The sequence below is a fragment of the Acomys minous genome, assembly GCF_964271855.1.
Source record: "Acomys minous genome assembly, chromosome: 4".
NCBI classification, from domain to species: domain Eukaryota; kingdom Metazoa; phylum Chordata; class Mammalia; order Rodentia; family Muridae; genus Acomys; species Acomys minous.
In genome coordinates, this window is record NC_140486.1 from 123822490 (window position 1) to 123845343 (window position 22854).

The following is a 22854-nucleotide window of genomic DNA, read 5'->3' on the forward strand; positions in this document are numbered from 1 at the left end:
TGCTTTTCATTACTTTTGGCTCTATGTGTATAGGTGTTTTGCTTGCATGTATGTCCGTGCACCACATCAATACCTGGTACTCGTGGGAGCAAAAGGGAGTGGTGGATCCCCTGGGGTTGGAGTTACAAATGGTTGTGAGCCACCATGAACATTTTGGGGCTCAAGCAAGCCTGGATCCTTTAGAAGTGTAGTGGTCTTAGCCACTGAACCTTGTGTCGAGCCCCTAAAAGTCTTATATTAACCCATTCCATGATGATAATCTCCTGAACATATAAACTTTGGCTTAAATGCATTTGTTTTACTTGTAACCAATCCATATTAAACATAATCAAAGCTGATCTGTGGAATCCACCCTTTTTATATCCATGCCAAGCCTTCCCTCCTTTCTCAAGGAACTAGAATAAAGTCAAAGCATTTCTTATCAGTGCAACTCAAAGTCAGGCGGAAGAACTGGCGATGACTTGGTATGTAATAAAAGACAAAGTCAAACATGAGCATTTAGGAATGCTCAGAATGATTGGCCAGTATTGCACCTTCCTTCTGTACCCAGTGAGTTAGTGCTGCTGTGAGGAGCTCGGTCAGCACCAGTGTTGCTGAGTTCAGGGGTGAGTTGTGTTGTGACTCACTAGGCGCATCCGCAATAGACCTTACGTTGGTCCACTATGCAACAGATTTTATTTATAGAGAAAAACGTATCCTCCCACACAACTGTCTTAGGAATCTTCATCATTTGGGATAAAATAGCAGTTCCTTTCCCTCTCCCACTTGACAAATGTCCTCTTCTTTTCCACAGTGGACACAGGTGCCTCCTGGTTGCCATGACAGTCAATCATCTTTGCTCACTTAGGGCTCTCCACTTGTAGTTCCTATGCCTGCTCTAAAACATTGTCCAATATTCTACTCTGCTAGAATTTTTTAAAAATTGTTTTGTATGTTCTTTTAAAGATGTCTATGAGCTTGCTCTCTACCAAATGATCTTTTTTCCAATTTTCTTTCTTGTTTTCAAGAGCTATTTGCTTCCTTTCAGTTGCTTTGAAAGTTTTTTCCTGATTTTTTTTTCTTTCTCTTAGTGTTCTTTTTTCCTTGGCAGATGACTAGAACATGTTTCTCGTGTACACAGGCTCCTCATGTGAAGTAGCTTCTCTCTCCGGTCTTTGTTCTGACGTGCTCACATTCATTCCGTCCTTTCAGCACTCTGAATTATAGAGACCAAGGCTTGTTTCTTTCTAGCGTTTCCTAAGTTCAGCTCATTTCAGGTAGAAAAATCAAGTGGTCTCCAAAGCATGCCTTTGTTGCTCTGCTAATGTGAAAGAGAAAGTATTGAGAGTTAAAAATAAAAGGGCTCAAACATTGTATTTTTAAAAAAAGATAAAAGGGAGAGGAATAGAAAGGAAATGAGCAAAGAAAAACCAGTTCTATATAAATCTATATTTTTTTCATTTAAAAATATAAAAAGGCAAATATATTCCTTATGTTAGCCATTAATTTAAGAATTTAATAATGTATTTATGGAACTCATACAAAATAAGATGTTGACCTCTGATATTGATATCCTTTTCTTTGCTTTACAGACTCATGTGCAATCAATACATAAAATTGAATTCAGCCTTCGGCAAAATCCATGTAAAAGGGAATTTCTTGTCAATTACATAGCGTTAAACAAAATATTTGTAATTAAATTTATGATGGCTGGATAAACATGATATAAACTCACCTAAAGTACTGTTTTATCACTCTTATCTACTATTTCAAGATGATTTGAGCAATAATAAATGCAAGTTTTTATATCAATATGAAAATTATTTAAATATTCTTAGAGATTATAGCAGACAGTAAGAAGACAAATATATCTATAGCAAGAGAAAACTTGGCAACATATTAATATTACTACAGGGTAACTATAAGCATCAAACCTCTTCATTTCTTGACATAGTAGGTTTTTTTTTTTTAAGGAAAGGTTATAATAATTTGATCAATGTCCTATGCCATAATTTAAGAACACTAATTTCACTAGCATTCTATCAGTGAGAAGTGTTAGAAAATTGTGTATCTTTATCAAGTCAAGAAGTAAATCATACTATCTGGTTACAGGGGATAATCAGTGAAATAGCTGGTACGTTGTCTCAAGTCTTCTTTCCCAAGGCCAGTCTGTCATGCCATAGAGGTGTTGTCCCCTAGTCCAGGGAGAAATCATGTTAGTATACTTTTCTTTCTGTTGTTATGATGAAACAACAAAATCAACGTAGGGAAAGACAGGATCTCTTTGGCTTACACTTTCTGGCCACAGCACATGATCGAGAGATGTCAGAGCAGGAATTTGAGCATGAACTTGGACCAGAAATCATGGCAGAACAGTACTTGTTGGCTTGCTAACTGGCTCAGAGCTAGCCAGCTTTTTATATAGCTCAGGACCTACATCTCAGGCAGTGGTGCTGTGCACAGTGGGCAAGGCCCTCCTGTGTCAATCAACAGTTAAGATGATCCCCCACAGACAGGGCCAGTCTGATCTAGGCAATCCCTCAGTTGAGATGCTTTACTTGGGTGACTCTAGGCTTTGTCACGTTGACAGTTAAAGTTGACTAGGACATTCTAGCCCCTGACAATTTGACACAGAATCACATATCACCTTAAAACGTAACATTTCACTTCCATGTTAATGTAATATTATAAATATTAATGATGTTAATATAATATAAAACATGGAATAACTGTTAAAAAACCAAATAGTCTTTTAAAAATATAACGCTTTTAAGAATTCAACATTTCTTTAAACTTTCAGTTTCTTAGCTATAGGCTCCTGTAAAATACGAGACATGTTACATACTTCTTATTACAAAAAGGAGGAACAGGGGCATTACAAAAAAGTACACGGAACAATGACACTATCAACAGAAATACTAACACAAAAGGGGAAATTTTTTATAGAGTTCCACCTTTATCAAAAGAACTACAGGCAAGTATGACTCTGTGGAAGAACTAACCACTCCCAGAGGTAATCTCCCTAGTTGTTAGCCAATGGCAAGTGATCAGCTCTGAAATCATACACACATAATCAACAAAAATGGATTCTGCAGCTTGCATTCGTATTTGTGTGAGTGTGTGTACACATGCTTGTGCATGCATGATAATAAGAAAAAAGGGCATGAATTTGAGAGGAAGAGAAGGGAAATATGCAGGGAGGGGGATCTTAAAGGAAGAGTACATAGTAGGGGTTGGAGAGTAGAAACAGAAGGTGGAAACAACGTTATTAGTGGTTATACTTAATTTAAAATATCTTAATTTTTTTTTAAACCGCCAAAGTCCAACAATATAAAGCCAGTCCTATAGCTCAGTGTTTGACATCTGTTATTCATTCATTATCCAGTATTCTGAATCTAAAAGGTGAGAGTATCTCCACTTCTTCACCTCTGCCCTCCACAGAGTACACTAACAGGTTGATCTGGTAGGCTGAGACTGCCTCTCTCCACATTCACTGCTGTCCTTGGTCCCATGGTCCAGGCATCTCCAACTTCCCATGGTCTCCTGCAATTGGGACTATACGGTTACTAGTGGCCTCTCCACTGAGTCTTCAACTTCTCCACATTGTGCCAGCCCTCAGTTGCTTTTCATGAATCTTCCAAGTCTTCAAAACAGTATCATCTGGGCAACTCTTGCATACTGTTTCCAACTTCTGTTGTGACCCTGAAATGAAGCCATGCTCTCTTGAACTATCCATCTGTGCTAACTCTGAGGAAACACTTTCCTATTATCTCAGTGGTGTACAGATTTTACTCAGTGCTGCTGGTCAATACTGATCAACGGGCATAGATTATTTGCCAAAACATCACATAAATGCCCCTGGCCCCTGTTTCAGTAGAATCTCTTTTTCCTTCTGGAACCTCATGAGCCAAGCTGCCACAGTTCCCGTTTGGCTCAATACCACTTTCTCCTAAGCCTCCACAAGAATGACCCACTTAGCTCTGAGCACTCAATGGCTTTTCCAGCTCAGTATTCCAAACGCTCCCACATTCTTCCAACAAAACAGCCCAACGGCATAAGAAGCCACACGGGAAGATTCCTCACAACATCATCCTACTTCCTCAGATCTAATTTCCACTCTAATTTCCTTTCTTTTGCTGTGTTAAAATACTCTGACCAAAATCAACCTAGGGTGGGCAAAGGTTTAGTGTGCATTACTGGAGGAAGTGTGGGCAGAACCTTGAAACAGGAACAGGAGGAACACTTCTTGCTGACTTACTTGATGCTTCTTTCACAGCCTTCTGACACATCCCAGGACCACCTGCCCAAGGAAAGCTGCTGCCCACAGTGATCGGACCATCATACATCTAGACAGTTCGATCTTGGCAATCCATAAGTTAAGACTCAGAGGATTCTAGGCTGTGTGAAGGTGGTGGTTAAGACTATCCAGGATAATAGCAAAAGAGCCGCTTACATACTCTCCTGCCCTCCTGCCCCCCCCCCCCGTTTTACCCCCCAAGTCCTACAATTCTGCTCCATTCCCGCAGTCTCCTTTCTGCTCCCTCCTTTCAAACTTATCTCCCAGTCACAACTTTCTGTGCAAAACATAAAACAGATTGGTTTATGTTAACCAGAAGTTCCCCACTGCTCCTGCACCATTGTTTGTTTTCCTGGCCATAGGAACAACAGAAGATGCATTGCTAAGCATCTGGGCCTTGCTCAGCCAATTATCCTCACTCTTCCCTAGCTCCCTCTACGGCAATCCAAGTGAGAGTGGAGGGTCTCACAACGTAGGAAGGAAACAGTGAAGACCAGAAGAGGGAGAGAGAAGAGGCGAACTGAATACCCGGGAATGGGAGTGCCACTAAAGAGCGATAACCTGTACCCTGTTGACATTCCAGGTAGCAAGCTGGCTAAGGCATGAGACCAAGTCTGTGTCAGTTTCTTTCTACACAACACATATGTCATTGTTGATATTATATATTAATATCTTTATGTAATTTATATAATCTTAAAAGATAGCAATGTAACGTGAGTGAAAATCTATGTAAGTATTACCCTAGACAATTACAACTAATGCATCTTAATGGAAATTGCATCTCCCCACCTATTTTTACAATCATATTACATGTAATTCTGAACTCTTCCGATTTCTTCCAGTAGCATCACATGAATATTTCCAATATGGCACACATTTATAAGAAATAGCAACAACAAAAAAGGATCAACAAAAAAGGATCACTTTCATTGACCACTCATGTCTCCTGCAAATAATGAGGCGTGATCTATCAATTCTTTATTCTGATATGTTCTAAACTTCCTTTGACTCTGTACCCTTCCCAGCTGCCAAAACCACAGAATTTAACAACAGAAGGGAATTCTGAAATTTCTAATATATGTGTCTCTCACCTGGAAATAAAATTCTGTGTATTTACCATGTTTTACAATCACCATTTTTTCATCTCAAAACTTCAAGAAATACTGAATTCATTGTTATCATTCCCTGTTTTTTTCCTCTGATCTATCACTTGTATGTATGCAACACTTATATTTGCATTGAATTTGGGTTTTTTTGCCTTTGAGACATATTCTTAATATGTAGCCCTGGCTGTCCTATAACTCACCATGAAACTAGGCTGGCCTCAAACATGTAGCAATTCTTCTACTTTTAGTTGCTGCTGTTCTTTTTTAATGCCTTTTCTTTTTGTTGTGCTGTGATAGACTCTAGGGTCTTTTACATGTTAGACACCCACTCTACCACTGAACTCTGACTTCTCCTTAGCACTGTACTTTTGCAGAATTTTATGTTGATACTACTTTTGTGTGTCTAATGCATGGTTCAACTCCTCCCTATATGGTACTTTAACTTTTTATTTACCTTGAACTTTTGTTATTATTTTAAGGATTTTCTTTTTAAACTTCTAGACAGATTCTTATTTCTGTTCTCTTTAGACTGCCTATAGCCATCAGTAGCTATCAAATAGCAATTTCTTGTTTGCCAGCAATGTTTCCACGATTACAATAATGCTTCATGTTTATAAAGCACACTTTTCCAAGAAGCAGAAATCCTGTTATGTAATTGTATACTTCACACTGAAGTAAGTGACTTCCTGATTTTTCTAGTTTGCTATGTTACCAAAACCAAATTTATTTATACAACACTCTAAGTATTACCTGCCTTATATAAAAAAGTATGTTTTCTTATAAAATTACTCATTTTATATCACTATGGTAATTACTGGTCATAAGTATATCAAATAGTTAAAAGTACATTTGTAAATGGCATTATTGTAGGTCATTCTTAGTTTATAACAATGCCTTTTATATAAATTGTATGAAATGTAAAATTATGATTTAAATACAGTTAATCATTATTGTCTTATAGTATCTACCTCAATTCTATTCCTTTACACTTTTTCTAATACAAAGAAAGGTTTTTGTGTTACATTTCTTTATGCTTTGTTTTTATTTGTTTTTTAAATGAGAGCTGCACAATGTACCCAAGGGTGGCATTAAATTTATGACCTTCCTCCTTCTAGGAGTTGAGATTACAGGTGTGTAGCATTGTGTCCAGTCAAAAGAAACAGATGCATTTGCACAGGGAACTTAAATGTTGTCCTTGTGAACTTATGCTTGTGTACCTGTCAGTCAAATGTAAAGTTTGCACCATTCTCTGGAGCCTTTTCATTCCTGTAAGGTCAAGGATTCTAGGCCCCTCTCCCTGCTCCCAGCTTCTTGTTGTATATTTAGTCCCCAAGGAAGTAGTTTGGGGTGGGTGCCCATAAAGATAGCCCACAAGGGAAAAGCCCCTAATACAGAGCTGTTGTGATGGCTACCACGGACAGTTTTGTCCAAACAGATCTTCTGCACAAGCTTGAACTACTATCAGGTCTGCTAGCATTACCAACTCACAGGAGGCCTGATGTGAGAAGCAAGAGAGGGAGAAAGGAGAGCCGCGGGCTACCTGTCTGCACTCAGCTAACACACAGCAGCATGAAGCAGCCTACCCACGAACCCAGTGTCTCTCCTAGGTAGCTGCCTAGACATTGTCTAACGCCTTAGCCTACTGACCAGTGACACTTAGGTACAGAAAACAGTTTACATTCGCATTTATGACTGAACCCTTTAGTACACGTGAAGAAACGGCACAGGTGCAGCACCCTTTAATAACTCGTATCCTAAAATTTATGGGGTACATTTCTATACCTCAACGATGACGCAGATCCAGAATACAAATAGATGCTACTAAACCGTGAGATGTAGCTTTCCATGGAGCCCACTGTCAGGTTCTCTGTATCCCACTGTAAGCACATGAAAGCTTTCATGGACACATAATTAGTAAGGTGCCTCTTTCTCCCAGTTTTATACCAGTTTGAAAGCTATTTCCTGTATTATAGGACTACTTTATATAAAAGCATCTATATGCTGCTCTTTGCAGGATTTTTTTAAAATAAGTGTGTTACTGCCAGAACCTAGATACAGTGACTATTTTATTCTTTATCATGACTACAATGAATAAAGGATAGAAAAAAGTTAGCAGAAGATTTTTTGTATTTTTTTCATATATTATGATCATTTCCCCTCTCCTGACTTCTCCTAGGTCCGTTCCATCTCCCCCCACCCCACACACAACTTCATGCTCTTTCGCTCTGTCAAAAACGAAAACAAAAAAGCAAAACAGATAAGATGAAAAAAAAAAAGCAAAATGAAAAAAACAGAATCCATTTTGTACTGTGTTGGCCACCTATTCCTGGGCATGGTCTTGCCTTGGAGGGTGGGTGATTTAGCCCCTGAGACTCCGTTGGAGAAATCTGACTTCCCCTCTCTCCCAGCAGGTATCAGTTGCAAATAGGTTAGGGATGGGGCTTTGTGTCCACCTCCCTCCTTGGTGCTAGGACTTTGCATTTTCATAATGCTAAAGCTTTATATGATTAATAACATCCCTAAAGCAAAACAGGTTTTCATGAAATCAAGTTAAAGAAAGGAAGAGAACCATGTGCCCAAAGATAAAGTATCCTCTTGTTCTCTTATTTTGATTAAGATGAATAGAAACAAGTTGGAATTTGGGAAATCATATGACATTTTCAAGACAACACAGCAGACTCGTCTGCTAACCAATGTCAGATGAAACTGAGTAAAATGCCTGTTAAATCATACTGCTGGGCTTCAGAACACGATCTCATAGCCTACCAGTGTGATACCACATCAGGCTGCAGGGTGTCCCTGCACAGGGTCCCCTCCTGTGCTGCCACTGTAAACTGTTGCTAGGAAAGATGCCAAGCACAAATGCACATTACATCAGAGAGATCAATGACTTTACCCTATCAGAATGTCCCCTAAAACATCCTTTGCTGCTATTTGATATAATTTTACATTATCTTGAAAATGGTCCTCACAACATGACTCTAACAAGTAATTGTCAGAATCAAACGTGTCTACTGTCATGTGGAAAAAAAGGATAGTTTTTCTCTTTGGAAAAACTAAAAGTGTGTAAAAATGTGAATAACAATGCCTTTATCCTCACAGTCCCTTTCCCCAACATCCTCTACATAAGACACCGATCTGGGCATAGCAGGCTAGACGACCTAACACTCCAGTGAGAAGCCAGTGGATGTTTGAGAGTCCGTGGATGCAGTGGCAGCGAGGAGCTACCTTCTCTCCTTGCTTGATTGTGAAGAAAGTCGCCATTTGTCCCAGCCTTGGTCTTGACCCCGATTTCCCACTTGCAGTTACTTGAAATAAGACTATCTTTTATGAAAAAAGAAAACAAACAAACAAACAAAAAGAATAAACTTACATAGCATCTGATTCAGAGTTGTGCAGCCTGACCTACTCCATAAAGGGTATGTGGAGGTGATAACTAGCCTAAAATGCCAACTTGAATGAGATCTAGAATCACCCAGAAAACTGATCTTTGGGCATGTCTGTGGGCTGTAAGCTTGGTTAGGTTCACTGACATGGAACGAGCTTTCCACTGTTAGTAGCAGCACTTCTTGGGTTGGGATTCTGGACCTATGAAAAGGAAAGAGTGAGCTGCTGAACACAAGCCTTCATCAACCTTTCTGAGTCCTTGCCTCTGAATGCAGTGTGACCAGCTGCCCTGACTGCCCCTGCAGGAAGGACTGCACCCTTTCACGGTGAGTCACAATAACCCGGCTCCATTCTGCTGCCTTTTTCATGGCATTTTATCCCAGCAAAAGAGAGGGAACTAAGCCAGCAGCCAAGGAGCTGACTGCTGTGTACCTGCTCCAGCTCAAGGACACATATTTCTTCTCTGGGCTCCAGATACGCCTCGTCACATTAAAGCCACAGTAGCTTCTAAACAATTGAGCCCGCACCATCCATCCTCCATCCTAAGGATAGCTTTCCCAGAAAATGAATTCAAATGCAATCCTCTGACCCGTACTTACATTCATTCTGTGTATTCTCCTTTCTCTCACTGTTTTCTAACTACACCGTGCTTTCTTTAATAGGTGTTTTAACAGAAACAAGGGGATATAAAAATTGTATATATTAGTGGGAATGCATCCATGTACAGTGTTTAAATCAAATTGAATACACCTATTATTTCAATCTTTTTGTCATGTATGTATGTCAAAGCTTTCACTATCTCTTCTAGTTTGTTCAAAATAAATGAGAATTGTTGTTATGTAAACCCAATGTACTGTGCTCTTGTTCCTGTTTGACTGTAACTCATCTTCCCTTGATCAAGAGTTCTTCATCCTCCCCCTATTCTGCTGTTCTGAGATTTGGGTAGAGAACATCTACTCTCAGTTTATATGAGATCAAAATTTTTGATTTTACATATAATCAAGTCCTTTTGGCGCTCACTTCTATGCCTACCTTGTTTCACATAGCATGATGATACCTACTTTGGTCCATGATGCCAAATACAAATACACTCTGCTGTTTAACTTTAACAATAATTATCTGTGTACATCAGGGCTAGCACCAAACATCATTCTCCTATCCCCTTAGCTGGCCAGTACTGCCTTCTTTAACTAAATTTTAGGAATAATATTGTGCCTATCTTATTTAATGTTTGCAAAATTATATATATTTCAATACTAAATATGCTATGAGTTATTATATATAATTACCAATGTGTCATGTGAAACTGTGCAGAAACTTTCTTAATGAATGCTCACCCAAGTATAGACTTGAACAGTAATGGTTTAAAAAAAATAAGAAATAAAATGAGGATCTATTCTAAATAATTTTAAGAGAAAGCCATATATTAACAGCGAATGCTAAGGATCCAAATAGGAAAAAATATCTGAGATAAACCTGAGAAAGAAGCAAGGGAAAAGATCATATGGGTAGCAAAATCTCATTTCATAGATAAATATAATTTAGGATATTATAGATATGTAACCAAAAGAGAGAGATGTTTCTGAACGTCCAATGTTTTTATGTGACATTGAAGGCATTCAGTAATACTCTTAAAAATCTGTGCTGAAGACTGACACCAACATACTTTATAAAGGCTATCAAGGTCATGGTAACTATAACTGTCATAGGCCATGTTAAAAGTAAATCAACAGTTAGTGTCTCAAAGCCTATTTTTGTCAGACCCTTGGATAGCGTTCATGTAAATGGTCCTATTTTTAAACTCATACTAGTAATTTCAAAATTATTTTAACTTGGAACATATGAGAATGCATGCTTGTAAATATTATAAATTATGACCTTGAATAAGTTGACCTACGCAAGTTTTTTCCATAAAAAAAATAGAGATAGTGTTGCATCATTATGTATTCAGATTATTAAGCATTCTCATTCTCTAAATACTTGTAGAGTAGTTAAAACATGGATGGAGCCTAATAAATAAAAGAAATTAAATCACTCTGTTTAAATATATTTGATTATTTCATCAAATATGTGTACTACTCATTATATTATAGCCATTATAATATGAATCCCATTAGTAAACATTCAGTAAATGTTTAATGCTTACCAATTAGAAGTATTTATATTAATATAGAAAAGGGATTACAAAACTCAAGATAAAATGACTTGAACAAATACAGACCGTTTGATCTAGTACTGATAAAGTGAACATATTCATGAGATTAAGTGAATTCCTCTTGGGGAGAGGACATTAATAACCTAGGAAAATGCTGAACAGTTGACAAGCAGTTCACATGCATTGTCTCATTTAAGCTCTGTAATCACATTTATGATGCCTGAAATATAAAAGGTTTATGAGATTTACTTATGATCATATTTCTAATCTTGATGTCATCCCAAGTCAGGTGCTATTTTCATAACATTTTTATACCTATTTTCAAATGACTGAAAAAAAAAACAATAATTTTGATCCCTTATTTTCTTTTGTTGTTATTCTTTTTCAACATTTAATGAGCATTTACTAGTTGCCAAGATCTGTTCTAGGTACAGAAAATATAGTAGTGTAAGAAAAAAAGCCTCGGAATTTTCTACCCTTAGGAAGCTTACATTCTTTCTACTTTAAGGATGACATTTAGGAAGATAATGTAGCACAAAGTGAAATTAGAGATCTAGTCAAGGGATGATGTGAAACCACTGACAAGCTTACAGATCACTGCAAAATCCTTTTTGTTGTTGTTTTCAGTTGACCTGAGAACAAAATGAGTACTCTTCACAGGTGAGTGTCCAGATTTAACTACAGTGGGAAATAATAGTAACATGATGACTCTGCTTCCAAATCACCCAGCATTAGAGGAATGTAGAAAAGAGTAAGGAGCTCCGTGAGCAAAAGTGCTCTGGGTTAGCATCGCAAAACAGAGTCGGATTTCGACTGCATTTAAAAGGTTAATAAAACACAAACTGATACAAAGTGTAATGTAGAAGAGACAAGAAAAAACAATTAAGGGTGATTTAGGTCTGCCCCCTTCATAACCGTAAGCTGAGAATAGTCTATGGAGGTGGGAGGGCTCAGTGGCGCACAAGAATATGCAGTGGTTTTGTTTTTTGGTTTCTTTTTTTATGTAAACTGTGAAATTCATATTAGAATATTGGAGGGGTCAAGGAGACAATAAGATATCTAGCTGTAAAGTTCAGGGAAGAACTCTGAGGGATAATTGCAAAGTTTACCGTGTAGTATAAGGAATTATAAAGTTTGTTATAATATATGTGTGTATATGCACATATACGTATGTATTTTTAGCATACACATGTAAACAGACATATTTTAAGACTAACTGTAAGAAACATGAAAACGGTGGCCATTTCAAAAATAGGCAACAAATATCAAAACTGAGCCCTGACATTTGCCATGCTCGGAGGTAGGGGAGCGAAGAAGGAGCGAAATCCGCAGCTAGTTCAGGTTGCCAGAGAGGGAGTGGTCAGGAATAAAGGTTATACCATGAGATACTTACATATCAACTGTTGAAGAAAATGAAACAAATGTCGGTCAGTAGTAAACCCCATATTCTCATCATTTATCTAGGGCTCATGGGACAAACAGCAGATGAATATATTTCATAATGCACAGAAATTAAGAAATCTGAATGTGTGAATGTGATGACGCAAGCCTGGCTAAGTTAAAGTTGTCCTTCGCATTTCTTCAGCGTAAGTCATATAGAAGCTGTGGCAAGTATATGTTGCCTGAAGCTAACACTTAGGATGAAGGAAAAATCCAGGATGACCATCTGTTTCTATCCTAATAGTAGCAGCCAGGGGCTCTCTGTCCTGGGGAGTAAATTAGTCTTACATATAATCTTCATGCAAATAATGGAGCCCAAGTTGGTTCCAAACAGATCCTAGATTGCTTTTAAATCTATGAATTTGTTTTGGAAGGCAGTCAGAAGTAGAATATAGAAAAGAAATGGGTTTCGGATATATTTTTTAAAGTAATCACTACTCTCATCAGCTGTATGCATGCTACTTGCCAAAATCTCCACGCAAGCTTGTTCAAAGCAGCATTCTTATGTACCGAGTAACCTCTTTATAATTTTAAAATAAGTCCAATAAGACTGAGCTGTTTGTATTCTTCTTCCTAACTTACAAGGGAAGAAGGTTTCAAGTGTAGCAGAAATGATTAGTACTCTTGGAGCCCTGTGGTATTCTGTGGACCAAGAATAGATCTGAGAGGTATGAAGAAAGACTACTCCACCAAAGGCAAATGTACAGATTTAATTGGAAAATATAAGAAGTCGTCCTTTGAGTGTGAGTTTGACTCAAACCACGGTATTTTTTCCGTGAACCTGCTTTCTGTTGAATTACTCAAGCTTAATAAACATAGAAGAAGAATAGATGCACTAACTGAAATAAAAAGCTGAGCATTTCCCTGGATCATTCTGTAAGCACCTTCGCCAGTATATACTTCTCTGTTCCTTATTACCAATGCTGATCAACGTCTATTTAAAATACACCGCATTTTAATCTATCAACTCACAGAAACCACCAAAACCCATCCAGATAATCTCTCTTTATGATTGTCAGTCAAGTTTTGTTGTTAGATTGTTTGTTTTTTTATGAACAGATCTTCAATGCCACCTGCAATGACTCTATCTGAGACAGCAAGATGAATACTGTTATATAAGTTCAAATCCCTCTGTTCACCACCAAAATGATGAAGTTCAGAAATGTAAAGGTAGCTAAGAAGTGAAAGTCCCTTTAGAAGAGACATTTTCTACCATCTCAGTTACCATTTTATTCAAAGGTTTTAAAAATATCTCTCATTGTACTTTGTTCTAAAATCTAGAGAAGCTTCATGTAAAAATAAATCAAAGTTTAAGTTTCCAAAATGCTAGCACCAAAAAGTAAAATTTTCTTTTAATATAAAAGAAGTAAAACTATAGTTTTTTTCCTAAATAGCACAGGATAATATACCTTATAAAGACTAGTACCCATGGGGAGGAATGCCATTCATTTCTCCTAAGTTATACAAGAAGTCAATGGCAAGTGTTAAGCATGAGATAGAAATGAAAAATCTTCAAAGCAATAATGGACACATGAAATGCATCCCATAGGGAAATAAGAAAGCCACAGGAAAGAAATAAGTGAAGTGAATACAACCTCACAACCAGCACAGTTCCCACAGGAATTCCCCTAATATGAACCATTAAAGCCATGTGTTTAACATTTGATGAATCTAAGTTCTTCCTTGTCAAGTGCAGAAGCTCCAGGCACAGCAAGCATTAGGCTGATTCTATAATAGGCAATCGATCATCCCATTCTACATTTGATTGTAAAATAACATCGCAAATGTGTACACCTTACTTGTTTCTTTTTTTCTTCTTCTTATGAGTTAAATGAGTGGGTGATATTCGTGTTTTAATATTAAGTTCAATATGTTTATTCTTTCAAACGATGGTTATTGCAAAATCTCATGGTCATGTCTACATAATGAAAACATCAGAAACAATCTCCTCCGTGCTTTGCTCCACACATCCCTTTTCACTCAGTCAACATGGCATGACTTAAAATGTTCAGTGAGAAGATGAACTCCTCCATTATCACACAGAAGAAACGTTAAAGTTGCCTCCTCTTTAACACTGTTTATCTCTAAATGATCCCAAATTTCTATTCAACACAAAGATAATTGGCTGGGAGTGCAAATTCTCATAGGTTGTCCTAGTTGCCATCTATCACTGTCTATAACAAGCAGCAATGTGGTAAACTCATAACAGTTTTGACTGTACTCCATAAAATCCTCTGAAAAGGCATTGCCATTCAACTTCCATGTTACAGATGGAGCACAGGACAGTTTACCATCACTGGAAACTGAGCCTTAAATATTAACTAACATCTCCATTCTCACTGGCCTCTCAGGCTGGCAGCAGAGCAGGCCTTGCTGAGGGAGGGAGGGAGAGAAAGGGAGGGAGAGAGGGAGAGAGAGAGAGAGAGAGAGAGAGAGAGAGAGAGAGAGAGAGAGAGGAGAGAGAGGTGGGAGAGAGAGAGGTGAGAGAGCAGACTGACAGAGACAGAGACAGAGAGAGCAAACTCACCAAGCCTTTGAAGCAGCTGCTAGGAAGTGAGGTAATGTGTGTCTTATTTAGATGTCAGGGAAGCAAAATTGATTTAGAAATAACTACAATCTGACATGCTTTATGGTGCAATTCCCAGTTGTTCCAATCTGGGGATTTTTGCTGATATCCCAAATAGCACCTAGCATGATGTCCTCAAATACCCAAACAAAAAGAAAAAGACAGAGGAAAGTATAGGTGACCTCACCGTGCTCCCTTTACTGGAATTTGGGTGAGACAAAACAGGAAGCTAACTATCAGAAGCAAAGCTGCTTAACAGAGTCAGCTTCATAACCAGAATTGCCTGACCTTCACGTAATTACAGTATATGCATGTTCCATATTAGGAATAAGAATACTCAGAATATAAAGACACAGTATTATTGCCCATCTCAGTTTTCCTCCAGAGTATTCCTAGAATCTAGGTCCACTCTAACTGAAGAGTGTAGAGAAATTTTATTCTGACAACATGGCTGCCCTGGCAAGGGATCACATCCAGCGACCTTATAGGTCTGTGTGATGAGCTGGAATGACTCATTTTTAATACCCCTGGCTAGGATACAGACATTCCAATAGTACATAGTTTAAATCCCAAACAATGAAGGGAAAGCTAGTTTTCAGAAAGAAGCACCCATGTTTGAAATTGAGCGGCAGACAAAGTGAAGCATCAGAGAAATATTTGACAAGGATGAGTGAGAGTCAGGATATGCACAGCTCTCAGGAGAACAGACAGGAAAGAGAAGCTACTGAGGAGCAGTAAAGTAGGGCTGAAGGAAGAGAGTAGGCTACAGTAGAGAGTAGAGAAGACAGTACAGTAGAGTACAGTAGAGAGCTCAGTAGACAAGACAGTACAATAGAGTTGAGTGCAGTACGGTTCAGGCAGTTGAATGCAGTTCACTTGAGTTCAGTTGAGTTCCTGCAGTTGGGCACAGTTGGGTTTATATAGACCAGAGGAAATTTTTTCATATACATTTATTTTATTGCACATGCATGAAACAAACTACATCCAGCAAGGAGAACCATGTAACAATAATGAGTTATATAAATGTTACATTTATAGTGATTTGGCTATTTGTAATTGTCAAACTTCAAGTAAACATCTCTCCTGTCTTGTTGGGTCTCGATTTCTGAATGAAATTCAGTATCTATCCTATCTCATCTCTATTAACTTCATTCATTTATCTTGATCTAAAAAGATCTTATCCCCTAACCAACTAAACTTGATTGTAGAACTAAACTATCTGTTCTTCAGCACTCTTCAGAGACTTGAGAAGGAATAAGACTTAAATTCCTGAGTAACCAGCAGTGTAGGTTAACAGCTTCCAAAATGAACAAAATGACTGAGACGGGGGAAGTTTTTTCAAGCAGAGCAATTCAGAGAGAAATGAAGAAAAACCAATTTGAGTCAGTCAGCTTGGAGAGGAGTTTTGAGCCAGAACATCTAAGTTGAACCAGTGAGCAAGAGTTCAGGAAGAATGAGAAAAGGTGAGCTTATTATTCAGCAGTAAGTCTCAGTGTCTGAAAACATTCTAAGACTAAGTTATCAGGTATGGAGCCTAGAAGCTTCCAGGCATCTCCCTAGGGATAGTTAGAACAGAGATAAAAATTCTCTGGGCCCAGTGCAAGCCATGTTTTTGTACAGCTTGGGTATAGCTGTCATCCCCTCATATGAGGACATAGAAAACTACTTTTACTGAAGATGCTTCTATTCCCAAAAACACTTACCCGGGAGTTTACATTTACTTTGTGAAAATATAGTATTTTATTAATCATTTGAGACTTTCATACAGGCATAATGTGTTTTGATTATATTTACACACATTCTTCCTCCAGCTTCTCCCAGTCATATCTATCTCTCTTTGGTACCCTACTCCAAACACTGTCTTTTTTTGTAATAGCTCATCGAGTACAATCCACTGGAGCATGGTAGACCTACCAAAAGCCACATCTTAAACATCACTGATTCTCCCTGTTCCAGAAGCCAGAGAGGCCCAAGAGTTCCTCCCCTCTCTGTACTGGAATGCTGACTTGACCATACACAGTTCTTGTGCAGGTGATCACAGTGCTCTGAGTTTGTGAGTGTGGCAGGCCTTCACGTCCAAAAGACACTATTTCTCTCTGGCCATCCCCAACTCCAAACCTTTACAACTTTTCCATGTTCCTTCTGTGATGGTTCTGAGCTTTCAGTGGGTAGCTAATCCAAATGTCCCATTTGTGACTGAAAACACTAAAGCCACTCCCTGCACTTTGACAAGTTGTGAATCTCTGCCTTAAATTTCTCTAATGAGGTCTGAGGGCTGTACTAATATATGAGTATAAAATATTTAAGGGCGGTTTGATACTATGTCCACTTAACAAAATAATAGTAATATGTTCACACTTGGGGCCTGTGAGCTCCCCAGACATGGGTTCCTGGCCATGTTTATACCACCAGGTATGTGTTTTCTCCTATGAAGTGATCCTTACATACAGTCAAAAAGAAGAATTTTCATATTTTAAGGGTGTATATTTGGAGTCAACTCTCACAGAAGTCAATGTTCCTTCCCAAAGTCATAGGCTGTCAAATTAAGAGGACTGGGTATAAGATATTTACCTTTAAGTGGTTGGTCAGAAGTGTCCTGGAGACGCTAAAGTCAACAATTGCAATAGCTCTTAGCTGTCCACCAGAACTTGATGTTACAACCCTGTAGCTGAAGACACCACACGCACACATACTTGGGTCACAAGACATGGAGAAGTCAAGTTGCTAAACTACTAGAAAGAGTTGCTATGTAGGCTGCAGGGGGAAAAAAGCCATCTAAAGTATTACTCAAAAGCAGACTCTGTGAGATACTGTTACTTTTAAATTTCAATGAATTTTATACTTAAAGGTGACTAGTTCAGTAGAATTAACTATAACAGTTTCAAATCCCACAAGCCATATTCAGGAGGTCAAGGATAAGAGCACATAAGAAATTACTGAAAAAAACATTGCTTTCTTTAGGCAACAGGGTATACATAAAGATTCCCTTCAGTAACTAGCCTGAGATTATCATCTAAAGACAAAAAACAAACAAGCAAACTGAAGAACCATGACAGTGCTCTGCAGAAGCTTTTAAAGTCAGCATCCCTTCTCTTAAAGTGCTCTCTTGAGTTCTCCAAAGTAGTCAGACAAGATCCTTCCACAGTAATTTATATGGTATTTTCCATCCTAACAGCTGGACCCTTTATGTTTGTAGAATTGCCATGTGGTATGCTGTTCAAAGCAATGGGGTTTTAGAAGTCCTGAAAGCAGGACACTCACTTAAAGCCTACATAGGACATGTTACAAATTTAAAATATGAAAAGGAAAGGAATTCGGTTGCAAAGAGCATGAAACCTGAGCCCACACGCCTTTGCAAAGCCCTTTTAATGCAGTCAAAGGGGGATGAGAAATGTTCATTCTTACAACTGTCAGCAAACACATGTACACAGCTTAACTAGCTCAACCCCCCTCAAAGCCTTTCCCATAGTTTAGCTCTACTTCCAACAGGTTTTAAAAATAAGTAGCATTGGTAGGCCATCCTTGTCTCATAAAAAAATTTTTTTTATTTGTAAAAAGAAGATGTTACATTTCTGATTACTCCTCATATTCAATAGATCTGGAAATTATAATTAATTTGTGCCTACAAAGTAGTCTAGTATTGATGCAAAACTGGAGATGGTGTGAAAAGTTAGTGTACATGCAGAAGTACATTTTGATCACATGCAAACCTTTTCACTCATATTTCAAACTATGAACTGAAAGTTCAAACTATTACAAACAACATAATAGCAAAGATTAGTGGTATTAAATATTAAATTGTATACTCTAGGGGTAATGTTAAATATTATTACTACAGAAAATAATTCTTATCTTTATTGCTTAAAAAGTAAAATAAATAATTTCTAGAAGCAAAAGTAAAATTTCCGTTTCATATGTGGCATTTTTAATGTTAAGACTATTTACAGGAAAGATTATACATATTCAAAATTTGTAATTAAACTAAACCACAGCTTTTGATCCAAAGGTTTCAAAAGATTTTAAAGAACTTTAATATTCATGTTTAATTATATCCTTTAATTCCTTTACTCACAAAATAATTAAAATATTTTTAAAGATCAGTGTTAGAAAGAGTGGAACTTATGACACAAATAACTTACTTCGGGTTTCTCAAAATTTATCTACATCTCTTTGCAAATTGTACGGTGGATGTAGACTGTGGCCCATGGACAAAGAAGCTACTCAAACTACGTGTTCTCATAAAAGGTCTGACAAATGGGGACTTGACCAGAGAACACTTGCTGTATCAAAGGATGACAAAGGCCAAGACCAACATTTTCCATCCCTCTTGCCCACATTACCTTCCTTAAAAGCATAGGAAGACAGAGAGCTGGCCATGCAGAGTCCAGCACTCACTCCAGCAATATCTTTTCTGTAATAACCATGTAGCTCAAACTATCAAAACAAAAGGCAAAATCACTTTGTAAAATATTTACATATTTTTTTTAAATCATTAGAGAGATGACAGCAGAAAGAAATCTCAGCAAGAATCTTGTCATTCTTGAAATATTGAACAGGTCATATATGCCTCATACTGTCTGAGACACTCAGAAGAAACAGTTTATCCTAAAGATAATGGCTCTATTCTGACCCTGTGTTATAAAAGACATAAGTTAAATAGTATAATTGCTAACACTGTACGAGCTCTGAAGACATGCAGTGGGGCATGTTGTGGGAAAGAGTGACACAGAAAGATATCTATGGAAAGTTCTTCTTTGAATCCAAACATGGACAATGAGAGCTTCGTCATGCATATTTTAATGAGGCATTCGGTACAGTAGGAGCGACAAGTAGATAAAGAGACTTTGATGCCAGGTGAGCATACACTAAAAAGGAGGAAGGGAGGGAAAAAGTGAAAGAAGAGAATGAGGAAGAGGGAGCCATGACTTCTGAAGTACAATCTGTAGGGAAAAGCAAAGAAGATGACAAATTCAAGTCTGGGGAACAGACACATAGGCCGGCCTGAGAGTTCCGTGTGAACGGTGTTCACATGTGGTTAAAGGTGTGCAGCTGTATCTCTCTTCCACCCCATGGTCTCATGGATGGCCTCACTGCCTGTGCTCACTCCCATAGCTGTTCATCTGGGCCCATGTCCACAGCAATATTAAAAAGCTGGGATCTGCATGTGAATATGAAACGAAAGCTAAGAGAAGTTTTTTCAAGAAATGCTAAAGAAAATTCTTATAAAATAAAAAGTGTCATTCCATAGAAAAAAGTGTTTCTGCACTTAAAAAAAATAGTACCCAGAATGTGAGAGAGAGATAAAAAGAGTACATCTGAATTATACACAATGCAGCAGATTTCCTGAGTCCCGTTTGGAAAGTAAACAAAAGAAATTGAGCTTTGATTATTGGAATTTCGCAACCTTCCTGAGCATTTATGCCAGAGCTCAGCTGTGGAAAAGTAGACACTCCGTGGAGAGCTATTCCTGCTACATTTCAGGCCCAGACCTATCACCCCAAGTATTTTTGCAATTAGTCACTGGAGAGCTCCTGAGCTTCACTTTGAGAATAGGGGGCAGTGGGAGCCCCCCCTCCAGAGCCCTGGCCTGCTACTTGTTCCTCTGTGAGCACTGCCCACTTCTCACACTGTCCCAGGTCCAACTTAGTTTGCTTCCTTCTACCAGAGGGAAAGCTAGTTACTGCCTTCCCTCCTCAGTTGTAGGTGAAATAACAGTGATACTGTACTTTTCTTAGATTTTTTTTTTACTCTAGTTTCCAATCAATAACTTGAGAAGTGAATTTGTTCAAATAAGAAATGTCTGATATATTCTGAAGGAACATATATATATATTAAAGATAAAGTACTGTAATTCATTGCATTAATTTCTAATTTTAATATAGATTCACAAATAATTCAAAATACTCAAATATAAACTCTATTTCCATTGTAAAGCCAATATGTACTTTAACTTAAATTTTTAGCTACTATAATTTTAAAATGTCATTTCTAGTTATGTAAGTTGTAATAATTATATGTATAAAGTTTGAACATGACAGTAATTCTAGCACTGGAGGCAGGGAATGGCTACATAACAAGTTCAAAAGGAGCCTGAGTTACAAAAGGCCATCTCAAAAATCAGGAGGACCTTCAAAAATTAGGAAGTATTGGAGAATTAAGAAGAAATTAATAAATGTAAATTACAATTAATAATTATGAGCATTTTTATATTTTATAATACTTCACTGATTATATACATGCTATATGATTATAGATTTGTGTATATTTAATTTACATTTTCTAGGCGGAGTCTGTCTTCTTCCAGCCTGTATTTTGCTTCTAGTATGTAATGATGGAGAGGTGACCTAAACCTACAGTGAAGCATACTGGTGAGCTCCCAGTCCTTCTGCGCCGGATTGCAGGGAAGGATGCAGCACCACACCTGGCTAGTCTTACGAGTAAAGTAGTGCAGCGAGAGCCACTGAGTTACAGGCATTTAGCTTTTACCATGAACTACTGAAGACAAAGGAGGCTGTGATGGCAGCTGATTTAATAGCAGACACAGAAAGGGTCAGCAAGAGGTTCGTGCTTTTGGAGCCAACCTGGTTACACAGCCTGGCTCCATCCAGAAGAAGAGGTTCCTAAATGTAAAAATGCTAGACTTTACATTTTCCCTTTCTTAACATGTATGCCTAGATAGCAACCTAGAAAAAATTTCATTCAAACATCTGCACTATGTAAGAATGCACACAACCGTTTTTTCAGAAAAATGGCTGGAATGTACATTCTGGAAACTTGGTATATGATAAATAATAGCATAATGTCTAATTACACATCCTTACTCAGTTCAGATACTGAAATTATTTGCATGCATTTAAATACTAAAAGTGTCAGCCTAGGAGACAACATTTGATAGCTAAACTAGGCAAGAAATGTCCTCAAAGATGAAGTCTCCTCCATAAGAGGAGAAAAGATAAAAGGTGCAGGAACAAGGAACACTGGTGACATAAGGGGCTCATCATGCTAGTCTTCATCTGCTTTCATAGGTAAATCTGTAGAGGAGAAAAATAAGAAAGAAACTTTTGGTTTGTTTAGGTTAAACTTTATTTTTTAATTTTTTCCTCAGAATGTTGCAGATCAAAATACTTCCTGATCTATATAAGTGGAAGGTTAAGCATGATAGACCTATTTTTGTTAAATGGTATAACAAAAAGCGCTCGTAAATTATAATATAATTTTATTTGGTATGGGAAGAGAGTGTTGATAATAGGGTGTTTTAATTAAGAGTGATGTCTTTAAAATTTATCTTTACCTGACCATTTTTACTTATTTTTCTCTTGATAGATAATTCAACGTAGGAAAATGAGTTTTCCGGATGGATGCTACACATATGGGCTCACAGAGACGGTGGCAGCTTGCACAAGACACGCCTGAGTACAAACTAGACAAGAATCTAGCACAGAGAAGGGGAAGTGGACGCAAAGTCCCAAATTCTAACTTGCTAACTACAGTGAAAGGAGAAAAAAATCGTTTTCTTCACTGGAGTGGCAACTGTTCTATCAACCACACTCCAGGGCAGATCACATGCCCAGGAGTAGTTGGCCAAGACAAGATGGACTCTGTGGTTTTGTGTATGGTGTGTGTGAGAGAGAGAAGGGAGGAGGGGAGGGACACACATTTTTTTTAAGAGAAAGAACATGAAATTAACTGGGTAATGAGGTGGGGGAGAAAGAATATGATCAAAATATATGGAACAAAATAAAAATAAAGAAAAAAGTATTTTCAATAAAGGAATTCAGCTTGTTCCTTCATTGACTCTATTCTTTGGTAACTACCAACAAACCAAATGCTTTGTTCCTGTGATCCTAGCATGAATCTCATTAGGACTTTTCCTCCACTATTTAATATTACTTTGGTTTTGTTGTTGTTGTTGTTTCTTTTGTTA

General features: G+C 37.7%; 2 long non-coding RNA genes across 3 annotated transcripts in view; one reads left to right on the forward strand and one right to left on the reverse strand.

Moving 5' to 3' along the window:
* Positions 1 to 477: 477 nt before the first annotated feature.
* Positions 478 to 22854, reverse strand: part of LOC311596894 — a 170136-nt gene continuing 147759 nt past the window's right edge. For both annotated transcript variants that reach the window (XR_014779022.1, XR_014779023.1), the window contains exon 5: positions 478 to 1297. This is a non-coding gene — a long non-coding RNA (uncharacterized lncRNA). The remainder of the gene's footprint in view (positions 1298 to 22854) is intronic.
* LOC311596893 lies at positions 12412 to 22704 on the forward strand. Its single transcript, XR_014779021.1, has 3 exons — positions 12412 to 12510; positions 21214 to 21298; positions 22254 to 22704. It is a non-coding gene; the product is annotated as an uncharacterized lncRNA (long non-coding RNA).